Genomic DNA, 16353 nt, shown 5'->3' on the forward strand with positions numbered 1-16353 from the left:
TTTTATTTAAACTAGTTGTCAGCATGGAATGACTTCTGCATTCTCTCCTGGAAGTGGGTGAATTTCCATGGTGAGCAATTCCTCTATATACAGTTTGCAAATCATTTTGGGAACCTTCCAAATGAAAGGCACTGTATAAATATACCCTCCCACCAGCAGCCAGCCGGCTTTCCACCGGGGATGCATTTGCATCGCTTATGTACATAGTGTTTCATTTGGGGCATTGCTTTTATTTTTATGGCCATAAAAGAAATATTCACAGTACGAACAATAATGTAAACTGCATTCAAGAAGATATATATTTGTATATTTTTTATGATTCAAAACTTAGAAATCTGAAAGAAAAGCAGGCATGGCATTTTTCTTTGCTGTTACTGTTTGCTTTTTCCTAGCACTCTTTATTATTTCTGAACTTTACGGTGGGGGCTCGCTGAAATTCTCATCTTTGTCTGTCCATTATTTGAGAATATGTGGTGGTGGGTTTAAATGAATGTTGCTGGCAAAAGGCCTGAAAATGAAGGGCACTTGATTTTGTATTTATTCATGTCTGTAATAACAGTTTTGCTTTAGCGCTGCCTTTTTGTGGATGGACTCCTCTTTAAGGAGAGAAAGAGAAAAGTAAGCAACCTTAGGTTTAAAATGCTTTCTAAGTAACTTAGAATGATAATGGAGACTTTCACAGATGGAAGAGACCTTGAAGAGTCCTACTTTAGCCTTTATAACAAAGGGGGACTGATTTCCTAGAACATTATTGGGGAGATAGTTTGAAATTATATCATACAGAAAATGTGTAATGAACTTTGATATAAATTTCCAACAGAGTTAAATCAAAATCTCTATAAATTATGTATTTATTTACACAGAATCATCAGCATACAACAGATGAACTGAATTTTAACTCCCTAATTTATACATTTCCATAATTAATTAAATTTCAACAGAATTAAATATCCCATGCCAGACATTTTCCAGATATGTCAGCCTTAAGAATTTCATTAAAAAAGAGGAGCTACTCTGAATATTCAGAGTATTTTTGTATAACAAAACATCTGAAAAGGTAGATTAAATGCAACTCTTGCTCACTTCTCTAAGGAATGATGTGAAATGTAAAAAAATTAAATGTAGGCTGCTGATAGTTAAAGGTGAACTCATAAGAATTTGAGTTCATTTCCTGTGTTCACAGTTCTCTTTCATAAATACAAAACCTTGTATTTCTCACTTTTTACTACTAAAATAATGAAAGTTATTTTGAAACCTTAGCTATAGGATAGTAATGTTAATAGCTCACTCAAGTTATTTGTGGCTTATAAAGTAGATGTTATTGTATTCTCCATCTCAGTCAGAATATTATTGTAGTTAAACTCTAATTTTATATTCCTAGTAATACCAACTTTGTTTCCTTAAAGTGAATGTCTTATTTAAAGTATCTTGACATGCTTCTTTTTTATTATTATGAAATAAACAGTAGTTCCTTCAATTGAGAAAAGCTAGAAGCATGGAATTGATCTGCAGCCAGTTTTTACTACAAATCCCATAATGCTTTGGATTATAGACTACAATACCCATACTGCTGCACCAAACTTACTGTTAACCATCCCATTACTGGAAAAGAAAAAGAACAGAACATTTGAGAAGAACTATGTAATATGCAAGCATTCTGTTCAAATAGTACATTATTAATTTCTGCATTATTTTGAAATTTGCCTTCATAAAAAAGAAGTATATTTATGGATACGCTCGCTATTTTTTAATCCTGAATGTAGTATCACTTACTACATTCAGTGTGCCAAGGTATATATACTTCCTATGCGAAAGCCTTTTTTAACACCCGTCATTGAGTTGTGTAGTTTTTTACCTACCTTTGGAAGGGAGGTCAGTTTTTTATTCAGATTTTAAAATAAAATCACAATACATTTTTTAATGCTCTACACATCTGCAAATGAGAATTCGGTGAAGTAATTAAAATTCTTAATTAGATGCACCTTGCAGCTGCTGTTAGTCTTAATTGGCAATAATGCAGCAGCATTTTGTTCTGACACATATCTTCAGAGGAGTTAGAGAACTGAAGGGAGGCAAGAGGAAAATGTTCCCACACAGTTCAAGACAGTTCGCACAAAGAGGATCCCATGGCAACAAACAGTGAAGCCCACAGTTGGCTCTGTAAGATCCAGGAATAGACAATGGCACACCTCGATTTCAAACAAACCACTTTCCTTCCTGATCCAAAGAGACCGTGTTTTAAATCATCTTTTGCAATAGAATTGAAATGGTCAAATGTTCACCTGTGTCTTTAACACACTTTTCAAAGCTTCTGGATACTCTTTCGCATGCAGACCATGCCAAGGTAATCATTAGAACTCATACTCTGGGTAGAGTAACAAACTGACTAGCAGAAGCCTTGCAAATAGAAGACCTTTTTTTTTTTTTTTGCACCACGTAGAGCAGGAGTAGACCTTGGCAACTGGTTCATTTCAACCTGTCATTTTTCAAAAAAGGAAACTGAGACCAAGAGAAATTAAAGTGATTCCCTCAGGTAATTATGGCCACTTAGAAGTAGAAATTAGATTTACATCAAGGATTTGAGCATATAGTCCAAGACTTCTAAACTTTGCTTGAAGCAATTAAATTTGTTAATTGTGCCCCCTCCCAGTCCACTTGAGGTCTAGTTCTTCACTTAAATGGGTCAGCTAAGGGACTGTGATAGGTGTTGAAATGTGGATCACCTGCTACAAGAAGACACTATACTTCCCCTTGACCTGCAGTTCTAAATTTGCTCTGGATTAGTGCACGTTGGGACTGAGCAGGGAGAAGAGAACCAACGTTCCATAGGAGGTTAATCTGGGTGAGTTCCCTCCAGGGAGAAACCATGGAAGACTTGCTACACACTTTAACCAGATCTTTCCTCAGCTTGAATTGGAAATTTCAATATACAGCTCCTTCCTTAAAAATACAGGTTGACCTTCCTTTCCAGTCTCCCAGCCCCCATTCAAGTCTCACCAGTGCATTGAGTTTAGCTTGCATTAGTTTAGCTCTCATTTTGCCAAATATTTGCAAGTGTTTCCTTTATCTTCAATTGTGTTTTACTCCCTAAATGAAACAAAGACACAGTTCTCTAGGGCCCAGGCTGCTTTACCTATTTACTGTTCTATTTTTGGTTTATCCTATTAAACCTTACATTACAAAAGTCTGTGGGAAATGGTGTAGAGTGGGTTAAGGTTTTCTAGAATGGAGCCTAGAAGTGGTGTATGGAAAAGGTTGAACAGTGGAAAGATGGCTCAGCTGCCGTAGCTCAGTGTTTGAGCATCAATTTATGAATCAGGAGATCATGGTTCGATTCCCAGTCAGGGCACATGCCCAGGTTGCGGGCTCGATCCCCAGTGTGGGGTGTGCAGAAGGCAGCCGAGCAATGATTCTCTCTCATCACTGATGTTTCTCTCTCTCTCCCTCTCCCTTCCTCTCTGAAATTAATAAAAATATATTTTTTAAAAGAGTGGAAAGATGGAGGGGTGGTGATTGGAAAGTGTTTCTCAGGCCTTTCATTGTCAGGCCCATCACCCTGTCAGAACCTAACATGGTGATGGCAGTCCATGGGCCAGTTTATTAGATATGCAGACTGGCAGGCTTCACTCCAGACTTGCTGAATAAGAATCTGCATTTTAGCAAGACACCCAGGTGATTATGCATACATTCAAGTTTGAAGAGTACAGAACCACTATTCCAAGGTAGTAAAAAGGGTAAGGATCTTAAATTGAGCAAATACCCTAATGTATTTGACCAGTACCTACTTTTTCCCTCTTTTCCCAGCAGGACTCCATCTCAGAATCCTGCAGCTAACTCTATTACACAGTGGGTGGGTGGGAGGAAGATCCTCTTCAATTTCTTCCTTTCTGGGACCCCGCCCCCCCCCACCCCCGCCTCCCAGAGCGCCTTCAGAAGCACCCTTCTCCGAAGCTCCACTCAGGGAAGATTTTTCTCTTCCCCAAACTGAAAGAGTGGCTTTGGAGAGGGGTTACTACCTGAGGGACTCACAGTTTTACATACCAATACGGACAAAGGCACTCTGCAAAACTGCCCCTTAGAAACAATTATCACCTTGCCACCTGAGGTTTGAGCAGCCCCCACCCCCATCCCTCTCCCTCTTGAAATCCAGCTTAAAGTGAAATTGAGAATGGGCGAGAGAGAGAGAGAGAGAGAGAGAGAGAGAGAGAGAGAGAGATGGAGATCGCACGCAGTAACATCTCTGCTCTAAAGAGAGATGAAAAGGAGATTCTTATGAGCGTGTCGGTTTAGGCATCGCTCTCTGTACCTTTCTGCTTCCCAGACAAATGGAACCGTAATTTTAAGGTGGCTAGCACAAGACTGGGAGCGTCCACATTTGCCGATCCACATTTGCCAGGAAGGACAGATTCTCATTTGAGCCCTCTCAGGGTCCTTTCCAAAAGATTCCCAGGCTACTCTCCTTCCTCTTCAATCTTCTGAAAACTAAAACTTGAAAATCGATGGCATTCTGTGGATTGGCTAGTACTAAAATATCCATTGGGTGGCAGTAACACTATCCTCTTTATGACTTGCAGCAAACCAGAGAATGCATTCAATCAAATGAACCGATCTTGTAGAAACACTGGAATCATTTATGCATTGCAGTTTCTCTTTCTTGTTTTCGCTCCTTCTTCCCTGGGATATTCTGAGTGGATTGTGGCTATTTATCAAGATCTTGTGGTATTCGTGGTTTGCTTGTCGTTTTCGCTCAGGATTAGCATCATTCAAGGCAAACGCAAAGCTGCTTTTTTCCCCCTCCACTCTTTTCAAAAAATCATTTTTGGGGGCTGCTGAAGAGAGCTAGGACCCAGGAGACACCTTCCCAAACAGCAGGGGTTGTGTGCTTTCACATAGCAGTACTGTACAAGGAAAACCCCGTTGGATCTGTTATTGCAGGATACTTGTGAAATATACATAGGATTCTTTCTTATGGCTGCATCCCGGACCTGGAAATTTTACTTGGGGACCAAGAAGATCTGAGAGGCTACATGTATTCGAAAGATTTGCAAGCAAGACTCTGGTTCCTGAAATAGAGCTCACAGACTTCCTTACTTACTGGCCTTTTTCCTTCCTTCCTTTTTTTTTCTAATTTCTTCCCTCTTTTTCTGCTCTCTCCCTCTCAGTCTCTCCTTTTCTATTTGCCTCTTCTTTTTTCTCCTAGTCTTCCTTCCACCCTCCCTGCTCTGCACCTGGATTGTATCTTCACCAAACAATCGGGCACTTTGAGAACTAACTGGAGGCAGTCTTGTAGGGAAGAGCTGTATGGAATTATCTGCTTTTATGGTGAACTTGGCATTTGTGAATGGGTATCTTGTTCATGATATTAATTGCTAGCAAAACAAGAAAAAGAACACGGGAGTAAAACGTGGATTTTTCTGAATACGCATTGTGATGACCAGCAATTACCTTACCGACTGATATCCAGAGGAGAAAAATTTGGAAGACTGTTGTGGGTAAGGTCATTTTATATATGCAAATCCATCAGTGGCGTGAGCAAACTTGGGCGTTTGTGATGGGAATGGGTGACTTGGATGATTGCTGCATCGCACTCATGGCTGTGATGTGGCCGTTATTGGCACTGAATGGAATAACTGCAGTTGGGTGTGTTGGTGTGTGTGCTTGTGCCTGTGCCTGTGCCTGTGTGTGTGTGTGTGTGTATTCTGAGTGTAATTAAAAATAAATCGGAGCATCACTCCCCACCTCCAATTATTTTTATGTGGAAGAGTGTCTTGAATTAATTTTGGGTAGTCACTCTTTTGTTTGGATGCAATATTTGTGGCTCCTGTGTTCTGGAAGAGGTAGCAGTAGTGTAAGGAACAGTTACCGAACAGCCCTATTTCAAATGAAACGAGCTACTTTTTATTTATTTAAAGAAAGATGTTTTCAACTCAGTGCAGCATTCTGCTGCATTTCACAGCCGCAATGGGACAGGGACATCCCACTTGTCAAGTTCTTAAACTTTAAGATGATAATCATTGTTAATTTGTTCTCTAGGTTGTGATTATTGGAAATTATTAAGTGCCCTAGGTTACTTTTTGTCCATTGGATTATCATTCAGAATGAAAAAGAAAAGAAAAAGCTGAAAATAATGACCAAAGAAGAGAAAAGAATAGTGCAATATCATTTCAAATGTCACAATAATGCTTTTCTGCCCTCAAGTTCAATTGCCCATAATAGAATTATTTCTCCAATACCCCAAATAACTGAAGCTGTGACCCACGTGCAGAGGAGTCGAAGGTTTGGAACCAGAAAGCATCCTTTTATTGCAATGCAGCTAGCTTTGGATATGCAGGCAATTACACACTTCCCTTAACCTTAAGTTGAGGATGCGTCCTATCTGCCACATCTATTTTACCCTTCCAGTAAAAAGTTAGAGACTAGAGCATGAAGGATGCTTAAACATATTCTGCCTAGGAAATGGGATAAAAAAAATCAATATTGATGACATGGTTCAGTGCACCGTACTGCAATGCTAAAGTCCAATATTCAGTACCTATGATGAGAGAATGGAGCATTTACATGTGTTATAAATCTCACCGGGTAGATTCATCTGAAGGGAAAGGGAGAAGATATGTGGATATGTAGGAAGATGGATGGAAGTCGTGCATAATCAGTGATTATGTAACTTCATTACATCAGTGAGCTTCAGTCAACGATAGTGAGATGAAATGATTGTATAGAGAGAGGCTCCATCACCCTATTAACTTTTGAGGGCTTGTAACAGTTAACAGAGGAGGAGGAGAAGGGCGGACTGAGATTAGCTCCAAAGGTCCTGTAAACCCTGATCTCTGTGGCGAATTTAGCATGAGTTTTCTCACAGTGAGTTTCTGAGGGATAGCCGATCATGTAAGCTTTAGGGCTGGACAGGAGCAATTTTTGCCACACCCGTGGAGAGTCAGAAATGAGAGTCCGCAATGTTTCACAAGTGCCCCATTGAGTAATCCGGACTGATGTTCCCATCCAAGGTCATAGTTCTGTGCCCAATGATTGAAATATGTGACCCCAACTGAGAAGAAAGTTAAATCTATTGAAATGAAGACTGAACAGAATGACTATTTGGGGTCCTTGCTTGCATTTTTCCTGCTAGAGCTTGATGCAGATTTCAGTCTTGTGGTTCCCTTAATAAAAACGATTGCCTCCACAGTGTGTTAGAAATGAGTGCTTGGTACCTTTATCTTTGCCTTGACAACCGGTTTCTGGGCCATTTTAACCCTCTGGGGAAAGAGAAGTAAAAACCTTCAAATGTAATGATATCCTGTTAAATTAAAAATAAATGGCAATGAATTCAGTTTTAAAACAAATCCCAGAATAAAGAGCAATCCATTTTCAAGTTTTACTTATTGAATGGCTTAAAGGACATGTTGCAGCCGCCTGTGACTTTTACCATGAAATGAGATAAATGTACTGTGCTCCCTGTACAGAGAAAGGAATACTGCAGAATAAAATGTCATTTTCCCTGATGTTTTATTTGGAGCTGTGATTTTCTTTAAAAGAAGATACACATAAGCTCCTTTTGGCCTTCTACTGTTTTAGGATCTTTTTTCCTTAATGGATTATATATTCCCTCATAATGAAACTCCTGCTAAAATCCTAACCCTGTTGAATTAAATAATTTTCTCTTCTCACCTAGTTGTGCGATTTCCTATTTCCCTTTACATTTATTTTACCAAAAAAAGGCTAAATGACTTGTTTTTTTTATCATGGAGATGAAATGATTCTTTCATTTTTTTTCCTATGGAGTCAGTTGCAGGATCTAGATATCCACTAAGTAACTTTGAAAAGATCTGCTCACCCCAAATCAGAATAGTGGGATGGTGGAATGAAATTTTGAGCTCTGATATTTGAGATGACTTTCTTATTTTTGCAGGACATGCCCCAAACACTGATATGTTGTGCCAGTGGATTTGGAGGTTTGGTGTTCATATTGTGTAGGAAATTGGAAGTGAAGTTAACTCCTGATTCCTTCCTTCAGGGGTCAGGGTAACACTACAGCTGCTTCCATGCTGTTCGTCTTCAACTATGTGCAGAAGAGTCTGCAATGATTTTTCCCTGCACTCCTTATTTTAATATTTTATAAATGACATTCTCAGTTGTTTTCTGACATAAATCACATGCATGTTACCAAAATGGCATAATCTAGAGGCTTTATAAGCTCAGTAGTGGATACAAATAATACTAGAAAGGAAAAGAAGTCTCTGAAAATGACAATGACCGTGAAACGTACATACACATATCACTGTTATCCTTTTAATTGAAGACTGCATATATTCACATTAGGAAAGACAGTTTCAATCATTTTAATAGCACTTTATAACCTGTTACTTTCTTTTGGAGAGGATTATGTAACTGAGGCAGGTTATGGCATTTTTCTTAGGCATCCTACAAATCAATAATAAAAAGCTTTGCTTAATAGATAAACACTTAAACATGAAGAGAGTAATTTAAAATAGAATATCTATTTCTCTAGTTTATTGCCATTTTGTCAGCCCAGGTTATATAGTTAGATTAGAAAATATTTGGGAAAATACAAGAAATCCCATTTATAAATATAGAAAATATTAATTTTGTTTCCTGACCAGTTGCTTTAGCAAAATCAGACAAGTAATCACAGTATTCCTAAAACTAGAGAACATTTTAAAAGGAAATTTTATTATGTTTGCAACGTATGTGAACAAATAATGTTATTGTTAAAATGACAAATAGATAAAAACATTTTAAGAACTGAACTTTTAGCATTAATTTAAGATTTATATTTCAGAATCTTTTCATATGTTATACCCTGAAGGGTTTGGGATATACTTTGCCTTACAACAATATAATCTTTGGTGTTTGGCAAATCTCGTGTTTTTATAAAGCAGACTACTCCATAATGTGTGGCAACCAGAGCACCCAAGTGTTGATTAATAAGACTTAAAAGTAGCAAGTTTTCTGGTAATGCTCAACTTAAAAAGCATAATTATAATGGCACCATTTGGGCAGCTATAGATAAGGCAGTGTCAGCATTTTTCTTATTAAATTCCAATCCTATTTCCATTAGTTATATCAGGGATCTCAAAGAGGAAGGAGTTCAGCTCTCTGAGACATCAGGCATTGGAGAATTTGGGGCTGAGTCAGAGGGCCTGCCCACCACTGCAGGCTCTGTCAGTTACAAGCCTTGAGACTTCTGACCTTGCATTTTACCTCTCTGTGTTCAAAAAAATCATTAAAAAATACAACAGTTACATGTTGCACTCAAGAGACAAGATGTGTGTCTAAGTGCTTACCATCACACTATGCCTTCGAGATATATGAAATTATTATTATTAAGGGTTCCCCAAAGTTGGATGAATGTAACAGTGCATTTTCTCTCACACCCTTATTGTAAATCTTTATAGTCACTTTCTAGTACTGGTTACAGTTAGCTTTCTAGTATAGTTACAGCTGTTCAGTGAGTAAGCAGCACAGATAAATTCCAAGGTTTGATTGCTAACTTTCACTCAGCACTCAGTTTTTTTCAGCAGTATTCAGATGGGAATACAGTTGTCTTAAGTAACTGAAAAAAAAGTTGCTTTTGAATAGTATTTAAGGAATGGTAAAAAAAAAAGGGCTTTGTGTGTGAGAATGTTTTAAGCTGATTGCTTTTCTTTTTAAATGCTCCTGAATACTTAGGTGTTTTTGTTTGGGGTAACAAGAGTACACAACTGTTCACAAACAAACTTGATGCTACCACTTAAAATGGATCAGTTGACCAAAAGAGCTACCCTCATTTGTCAGTTTATTTAAAAAAGCAGAATGGGTTTGAATACTAAGCATAATAGAGGACATAAAGATATAAAGATAATAGTTCTGTTTTGGAATGTGCTAGTTGCAATAATTGCTAAGGTTCTTTAGGGGGAAGCAATCCCCCATGTGTCACTATTATCACTGCATTTCTTTAATGTTCTTGTGTCTTAACATAAATACATTTCCACATGTGAGAAGGATATAGCTAGTGATATCACCTTCCATATATGTTTTTAGGTGACTGGATAATCATGTGAAAAGAAAAAGAAAGTTTTATATTTTAGTTAGGGTAGAACTGGAAAGGGGAACATTATTGCTGTAAATAAAAGTAGGTATACATGAACTTAAAGAACTTTCCTGCTATAAGAGCATCTCCCTAAATTCTCAGTGTCTTGCTTTTTACCTTAAGAATCCCCAATATTTCTCTGTTCCAGATGAATGTGATCATGCCTATTTATGTGACTTCCCTGATGCTTTTAAATAGCAAGCATTTTCTTGGTTTCCTATATTTTAAAAATGCATATGCCTTCTGTCGCATGGGAATGCTTTAGATTTGCTCTAGCAGATTTACTAAGGAATATTGTAGGAATGTAGACAGGCTTGTTTATTTGACAAATTCTGCTAATCATCTTACAACTATGCTTTTAATTTTCACCCAGAGAATGCCACCCTGGAGTATTTTACACTGCAGATAGAGTTCCATTACAAGCCAACCACATGGCTCGATGGACATACCCTTGCTGCTTACCCTGACCACTGGCTTACAATGAAAGATCTTTAATTGAAATGTCTTTTGCTTCCTCTGTTTAGAAACAATATTCAAGTGCCCAAACTTGAAGACTTCTAAGGCTTTTAGCTTTAGAGAAGGGATGACTGACCAGCCTGGTGCTGCTTTCTTATCACACTATCTGTAACTGCCAAGCTGTGAACTGTGGATAAAGCAGAGGGAGAAAGCAAAGCACTTTAATATTTTGCTTCTGAAAATCTGATCTTTCTTGTTTTCATATGAAAACATTAAAAGTAATATTTTTCATAACAGGCTATTCAAAGGGTATGTTATAGTTACAATGTATATATATGTAAAATACAAAAATGGTACTAAATGAATTATTTTATTCATACAAGGGCTGCATGTTTAAGAATATATATTTAAAATTAGATTGTATTTTTTAATAATTTCCTAAGTCAGGAAGCTGTGTGTGGAGTTAGGACTCACCAAAAAAAATGAAATGGACTGTGCATTGGGATCATATAATTATAGGCCTTCATTCTTTCAATGTGTTTGTTAATTACGTGAATTATAATAAATCACTGTATGAATAATCATAAAATTATTCACAGTGGTTTATTTTCTCATGGTATGATCAAAGTGATTTAATTGGTAGGTTCTTACCCTATCAACATTTACATATAATAGAATTGTGGCTTAGTATAGTGATCTTCATCATTTTCTGGTATACAGTTCCCCTTTTTCATTAAAAAATTTGGAAGACCACTTAACCATAGTTGTTCTTTCAGTATCAGCTGATTGAGAAAATGAATAATAAAATTATTATGAACATAGTAATTCTTTAAAATTAATTTGACTGTGAATAGTCACAACAGGGTATACTTACATCTTTGAAATACATTATTTATCTACATAGAAAGATTCTAGACCCCTTGGAGTAACTCCTGCAATCTTTGTAAATAAAAGGCCTATATATCTAGAGTCAAAGTACTCGCATTGCATATGCACATGAATCATGTTTATCTTAAATACAAAATGAAAGGCAAGTGCTTATGGTGGTGGAATTTGGATCCAAGAAGTTGGATTTTGGAAGAATAGAGTTAGAGTATCTGACTTGCTATGAACATACATTCAAAGTTCCAACACAAGAAAATTCACATTCAAATTTTAGGATTCAACTATTATAACATAAAATTGTCTGATACTGCAAAATAATTGCACTTTATTTTTTTTAATAATTGCACTTTAAAAGAGAAAATAAGTGTTATTCTTATTGCTGTCAGAATGAAAATTAATTATAAATATAGCCAGAGGTGATTACAGTGGCCTCATAAAAACTGTAAAGAAATTACATACAGTGTAGAAGTAAAGGATGTCCCATGGTGTAAATTTAGCCCCCAGGGAAATTTTGGATGAGAAGGAAATTACGTTTGTGAGATCCCACAATTTGTTGGCTCTCCCATGATACATGATTCCTGTTTCTTGATATGATACAAGTTCTCAGCTGAGTATTTTAGCTACATAGCAATTGTTCTTGTTGAGGCTAATTTCAGTGCATCTAATCCTCTGGCCTCTCACTTTATTGACTTATGATCACTCACATGGCGCCCCCACTCAGAATTGGTAGACTTTTTATTTTAAGTACACTGTGCCCTTCTTGGCCTCATTTGATCTCTGGAGACACAATACAGTGAGAGCTGGGAAAATAGGTCACTGGTGGGCCTTCTTGCCTGTTCTATACTGTTCTCTTCTTCAATCGCTTTGTATCTCCCCACCTGCAGGGATCTGCTCTTCTTTGGAGCCTCTCCTTCTGCCTGATTTTCCTGCATATCCACCCTGGACATCTCTGGCATTTAGGACTGCCATCACTGTCTCTGTTGTATGCTGTCTTCTTGCTTCCTAAGTACATTCACCAATAGGTCTTACCAAAATATCCTTTAGCTACATTTTATCCCACTCTGAAGAAATGGGTTTTCATATTTCACTTCTTCAACAGGGTCACTCTGCTTAAATAGACAATAATGAACCAATGTGGGAATAATGAAGACAGTATTATTTTTATAATGTTTGGCAAGTTACCACCACATAGATACTAAATGAAGGAGATACTGTTGTGTGTGTGTGGGTGTGCGCGCGCGTGTGCGCATGCACGCATATGATTTTTATTAAGATGTTTAACATATGAATCCCTGTTAATATGCTAAGTGAACACATGATCTCACTCATTTATGGAATATTATGAACAACATAAACTGATAAACAAAAACAGATCCAGAGACAGAGAAGCATCGATCAGACCGTCAAACCTCAGAGGGAAGGTAGGGGAGGGTGGGGGTAAGGGGGAGAGATCAACCAAAGGACTTATATGCAAGCATATAGGCCTAACCAATGGACACAGACAACAGGGGGGTGAGGGCATGAGTGAGGGGATGGGAGGTAATGTGGGAATAAGGACACATATGTAATAACTTAATCAATAAAGAAATTAAATAAATAAATAAATAAATAAATAAAAGCAATATGTACCTATATGAAAAAAATATGCTAAGTGAAAAGTTTAAAATAGTAGGCTTCCTTGCTTTGAAATTTGGAGAAAATATGCCATTAATTTTTTTTTCTGACCCAGGGAAAATAGTTTCAGTAGACTGCATTTTTTTATGATAAGGTGGACAGGGGTTGTGGAGGACATACTTTAATTCTGGTAGTGCCCTCCAATCTTATTGTGCAGACAGCTGCCTAACACACCTATTTGAAGGAATGACACTGACTATGAATTTAATGCTCCCAGCCTCTCTGCTAACTTTATTTCAGAAGGAACACAGTCAGGGGAGCTAAACACAGCAGTAAAGATGGAAAACTGAGAGACTTAGAATGGTATTTTGTGTATACAAAGCTTCATGGGGCCAAGAGAGAAAATTTGAATGTAACAAATGAATCAGGTGGCTCTCAGTGCTTGGCTTTCCAATACCCCCCTTAAAGCCCCTAATTGTTCTCACCATGACACAAGTCCTGAATGGCACCCAAGAGACTCCCAGCTCCACAGTGTGCAGTGTAAATGCATTCAAGGGGTCTCTAGGGGTTGTGGACTCTGCTGCTTTCCCTTGTCGGGGTTCTCCTCCAGGGCCCATAATAACACAATCACAGAGCAAGCTGCTCATGTCAGCGGGTATGCTCATCCCAAGGAGTGAGCGCTCAATGCTTAGCTCTAGGAGGCCAATGCCTGTCTATTTTGTATTTCCAGAGCCCAGCATTGTGTGTGGATATAGTAGGTCATTAGTACATCACTCTTACATGACCAAATGCTTAAGCATTTAGCAACAGCAGATCAGTTTTAGATCAGTGTTCACTCAATCTATGCTGCATTGTAAACTGAGACCAAAACTGCTGATTTAGGAAAGTAAAAAAGGAAAATTGAGTAATAAAGGATAGAGAGGATTAATATTAGGTAATTTGTAACCTACAAATAGACTGAGGGAGAAAAAAACGGTTGGCCCTTCTTTCCTTATTCCCTCCCTCCCTCCCCCTTTCTCTCCTTCCACTTGCTTCTTCTTCAGCCCATTCTCCCTTCCTTCATTCCACTCCCACTTTAGGTATTTGAGGGCCTTTGGTGTTCAGGCTACTAGAAGAGGGCCTGCAAAGGCTATAGAGGTGAGTGATGTCACATGTCTAGGCCTAAAGATGGTTAGTCTGGGGTAGGAGGTTGTAAAAAAATCATATAGAGTTCTCTGAAGGTAGGAGGACACAAAGCTACTGGGAAAGAGGTCAGTACAGAAAAGGCAAGGAGGCCCCACCAGTGACCTATCTCCCAAGCTCTCCCTGTAATTCAAGATAGTCTATTATGAGTACTTCTAGGAGGTATGGCGCAGGCTCAGGGAAGGGTCAGAACACTTGGAAGTATTAGAAAGGCTTGTTAAAGGAGGTGAGGTTTACAATAAACTTTGCAGGGTTTCACACCAGTGTGGAGAAGATATAACATTCCAGGTAGTTGGGGAGATCAAGAACAAAGATACTGTAAGTAGGAGCAAAGGGAGCATGCTTAGAGAGGAGCTGATGTCCTGCTTTCCCCAGAGAATGGAGTATGGGATGCAGAATGTAAGACTATGAGGCTGAAGCCCCATGTCTCCAGGTCAGGCAGGCAGGAGCCAATGGAATGGGGTTTCATGAGCATCAGGAAAACAGAACATTTTATAACCTACTCATATTTATGCTTTAGGAACAAGAGGAATAAATTATGAGTCTGTATCTCCAGGATACCTTTCATTCCTAGTTTTCTGAATTTCCCAAGGACTCCTGAATCCCATCTTCACTCCATATTTCTTCATGTTGAACTCCTGTTCTCAAACAGCCATCATGGGCTCTCTTCATTTCCTTTCTTCTTTTCTCCTTTCTAAGACTAAAGCGCTGTTGCTAGTGCTAGGTAAATACAGAGGCCCAAGTTTAAAATGAACTATTGTGATACTTTTCTTTCTCTGACTGGCTTATTTCGCTTAGTATAATACTCTCCACTCATACGTGGAATCTAATGAACAAAATAAGCTAATGAATAAAATAGATCCAGTGACATAGAAGCATGGAACAGACTGATGAATTTTAGAAAGAAAGCAGGGGTAGGGGTGGGGGATGGGAAGTGATTAACTGGGGAACTTAAATGCATATATGCATAGCCCATGGACACAGACAATAGAGTGGTGAAGGCCTGGGAGGGGTGGGTGGGTAGAGGGTTGAAGGGGTCAATGGGAAAACACACACACAAACAAACAAAGGGGACATCTATAATACTTAAAAAAACAAAGATAAATTTAAAAAAGAATTGAAAAAATAACTAGAGTGTTTCTTTAAAGCAGAAGGAGGCATTCTTTAACAGGCCATATCCATTCCAACTATCTTTGCTTAGTAGTAGTAAAAGTTGCCATCCATCCTAGCAAACATGCTGTGGTTTAAATGTAACTCTTCAATGAGGATGTTTAAAGTTTCTTTCTTTACAGTGATGGCAACAGCAAAGTGACCCAAAAGTGGCAATTAATTTGGGAGGAAGGAGAAGTTGGAAAAGGCAGCTTGGGGGGGGGGAGAAAAAGGAAAGTCTTTTATATAATGTAATGGCAAGGTGAAAATATAAATTCCAAAATGGCTTTGTATTAAGATCATGTGCAAAAAGAATAATGCTTTAGAGCAGTGGTTCTCAACCTTGGCTGCACATTAGAATCACCTGGGAATCTTTTTAAAATCCTGATTTCTGGGCCTCATCCTTCGGAAATTCTGTTTCTTTGTTATGGGGTGGGGCCACAACATTAGTAACAAAGACACAATTTCCAGAGGATAAGGCCCAGAAATCAGGATTTTAAGAAGATTCCCAGGTGATTCTAATGTGCAGCCAAGGTTGAGAACCACTGCTTTAGAGTATATTATAGATGTATTCCTAGCAAGTGTTAAGTCTTCTAACTACCAGTAATTATAACGATTTTGAATTGTAGATGGAAATCACAAAGTGAACCCCCTACAAAAACCCTCATTTACCCATGTTTAAATTATTTCCCTTATCAAACACTTTATATACACTTCTAATAAGTAGAAGAAAAGAAACCAGTAGAGAGTGGGGTGTTGTTGTTTTTTTTATACTATTTCTGACCACTACATATTGAAAATTCTAGTAAGTTGGTAAATGGCCAAACATGGAAGATAAAATGAAAAGGAATTCAATTTGCTTAAGCATAAGCTAAATATTACATGCATGATTATTAGGAGTCAGCTAAAAGAACAAGTAACATAGTCTAGTTGTTGTTAAAACTCAGCTTAGCCCTGAGGATTCTGATTCAATGGTGGAA

The 16353-nt window shown here is 38.0% G+C and overlaps 1 protein-coding gene across 1 annotated transcript in view; it reads left to right on the forward strand.

Moving 5' to 3' along the window:
• The first annotated feature begins 4595 nt into the window (after positions 1 to 4595).
• Positions 4596 to 16353, forward strand: part of IL1RAPL1 (interleukin 1 receptor accessory protein like 1) — a 1338708-nt gene continuing 1326950 nt past the window's right edge. Inside the window, exon 1 of the mRNA XM_006085649.3 lies at positions 4596 to 5492. The gene's annotated coding sequence lies outside the window, so the exon portion shown is untranslated. The remainder of the gene's footprint in view (positions 5493 to 16353) is intronic.

Source organism: Myotis lucifugus, unplaced genomic scaffold (assembly GCF_000147115.1).
Source record: "Myotis lucifugus unplaced genomic scaffold, Myoluc2.0 scaffold_20, whole genome shotgun sequence".
Classification (NCBI taxonomy): domain Eukaryota; kingdom Metazoa; phylum Chordata; class Mammalia; order Chiroptera; family Vespertilionidae; genus Myotis; species Myotis lucifugus.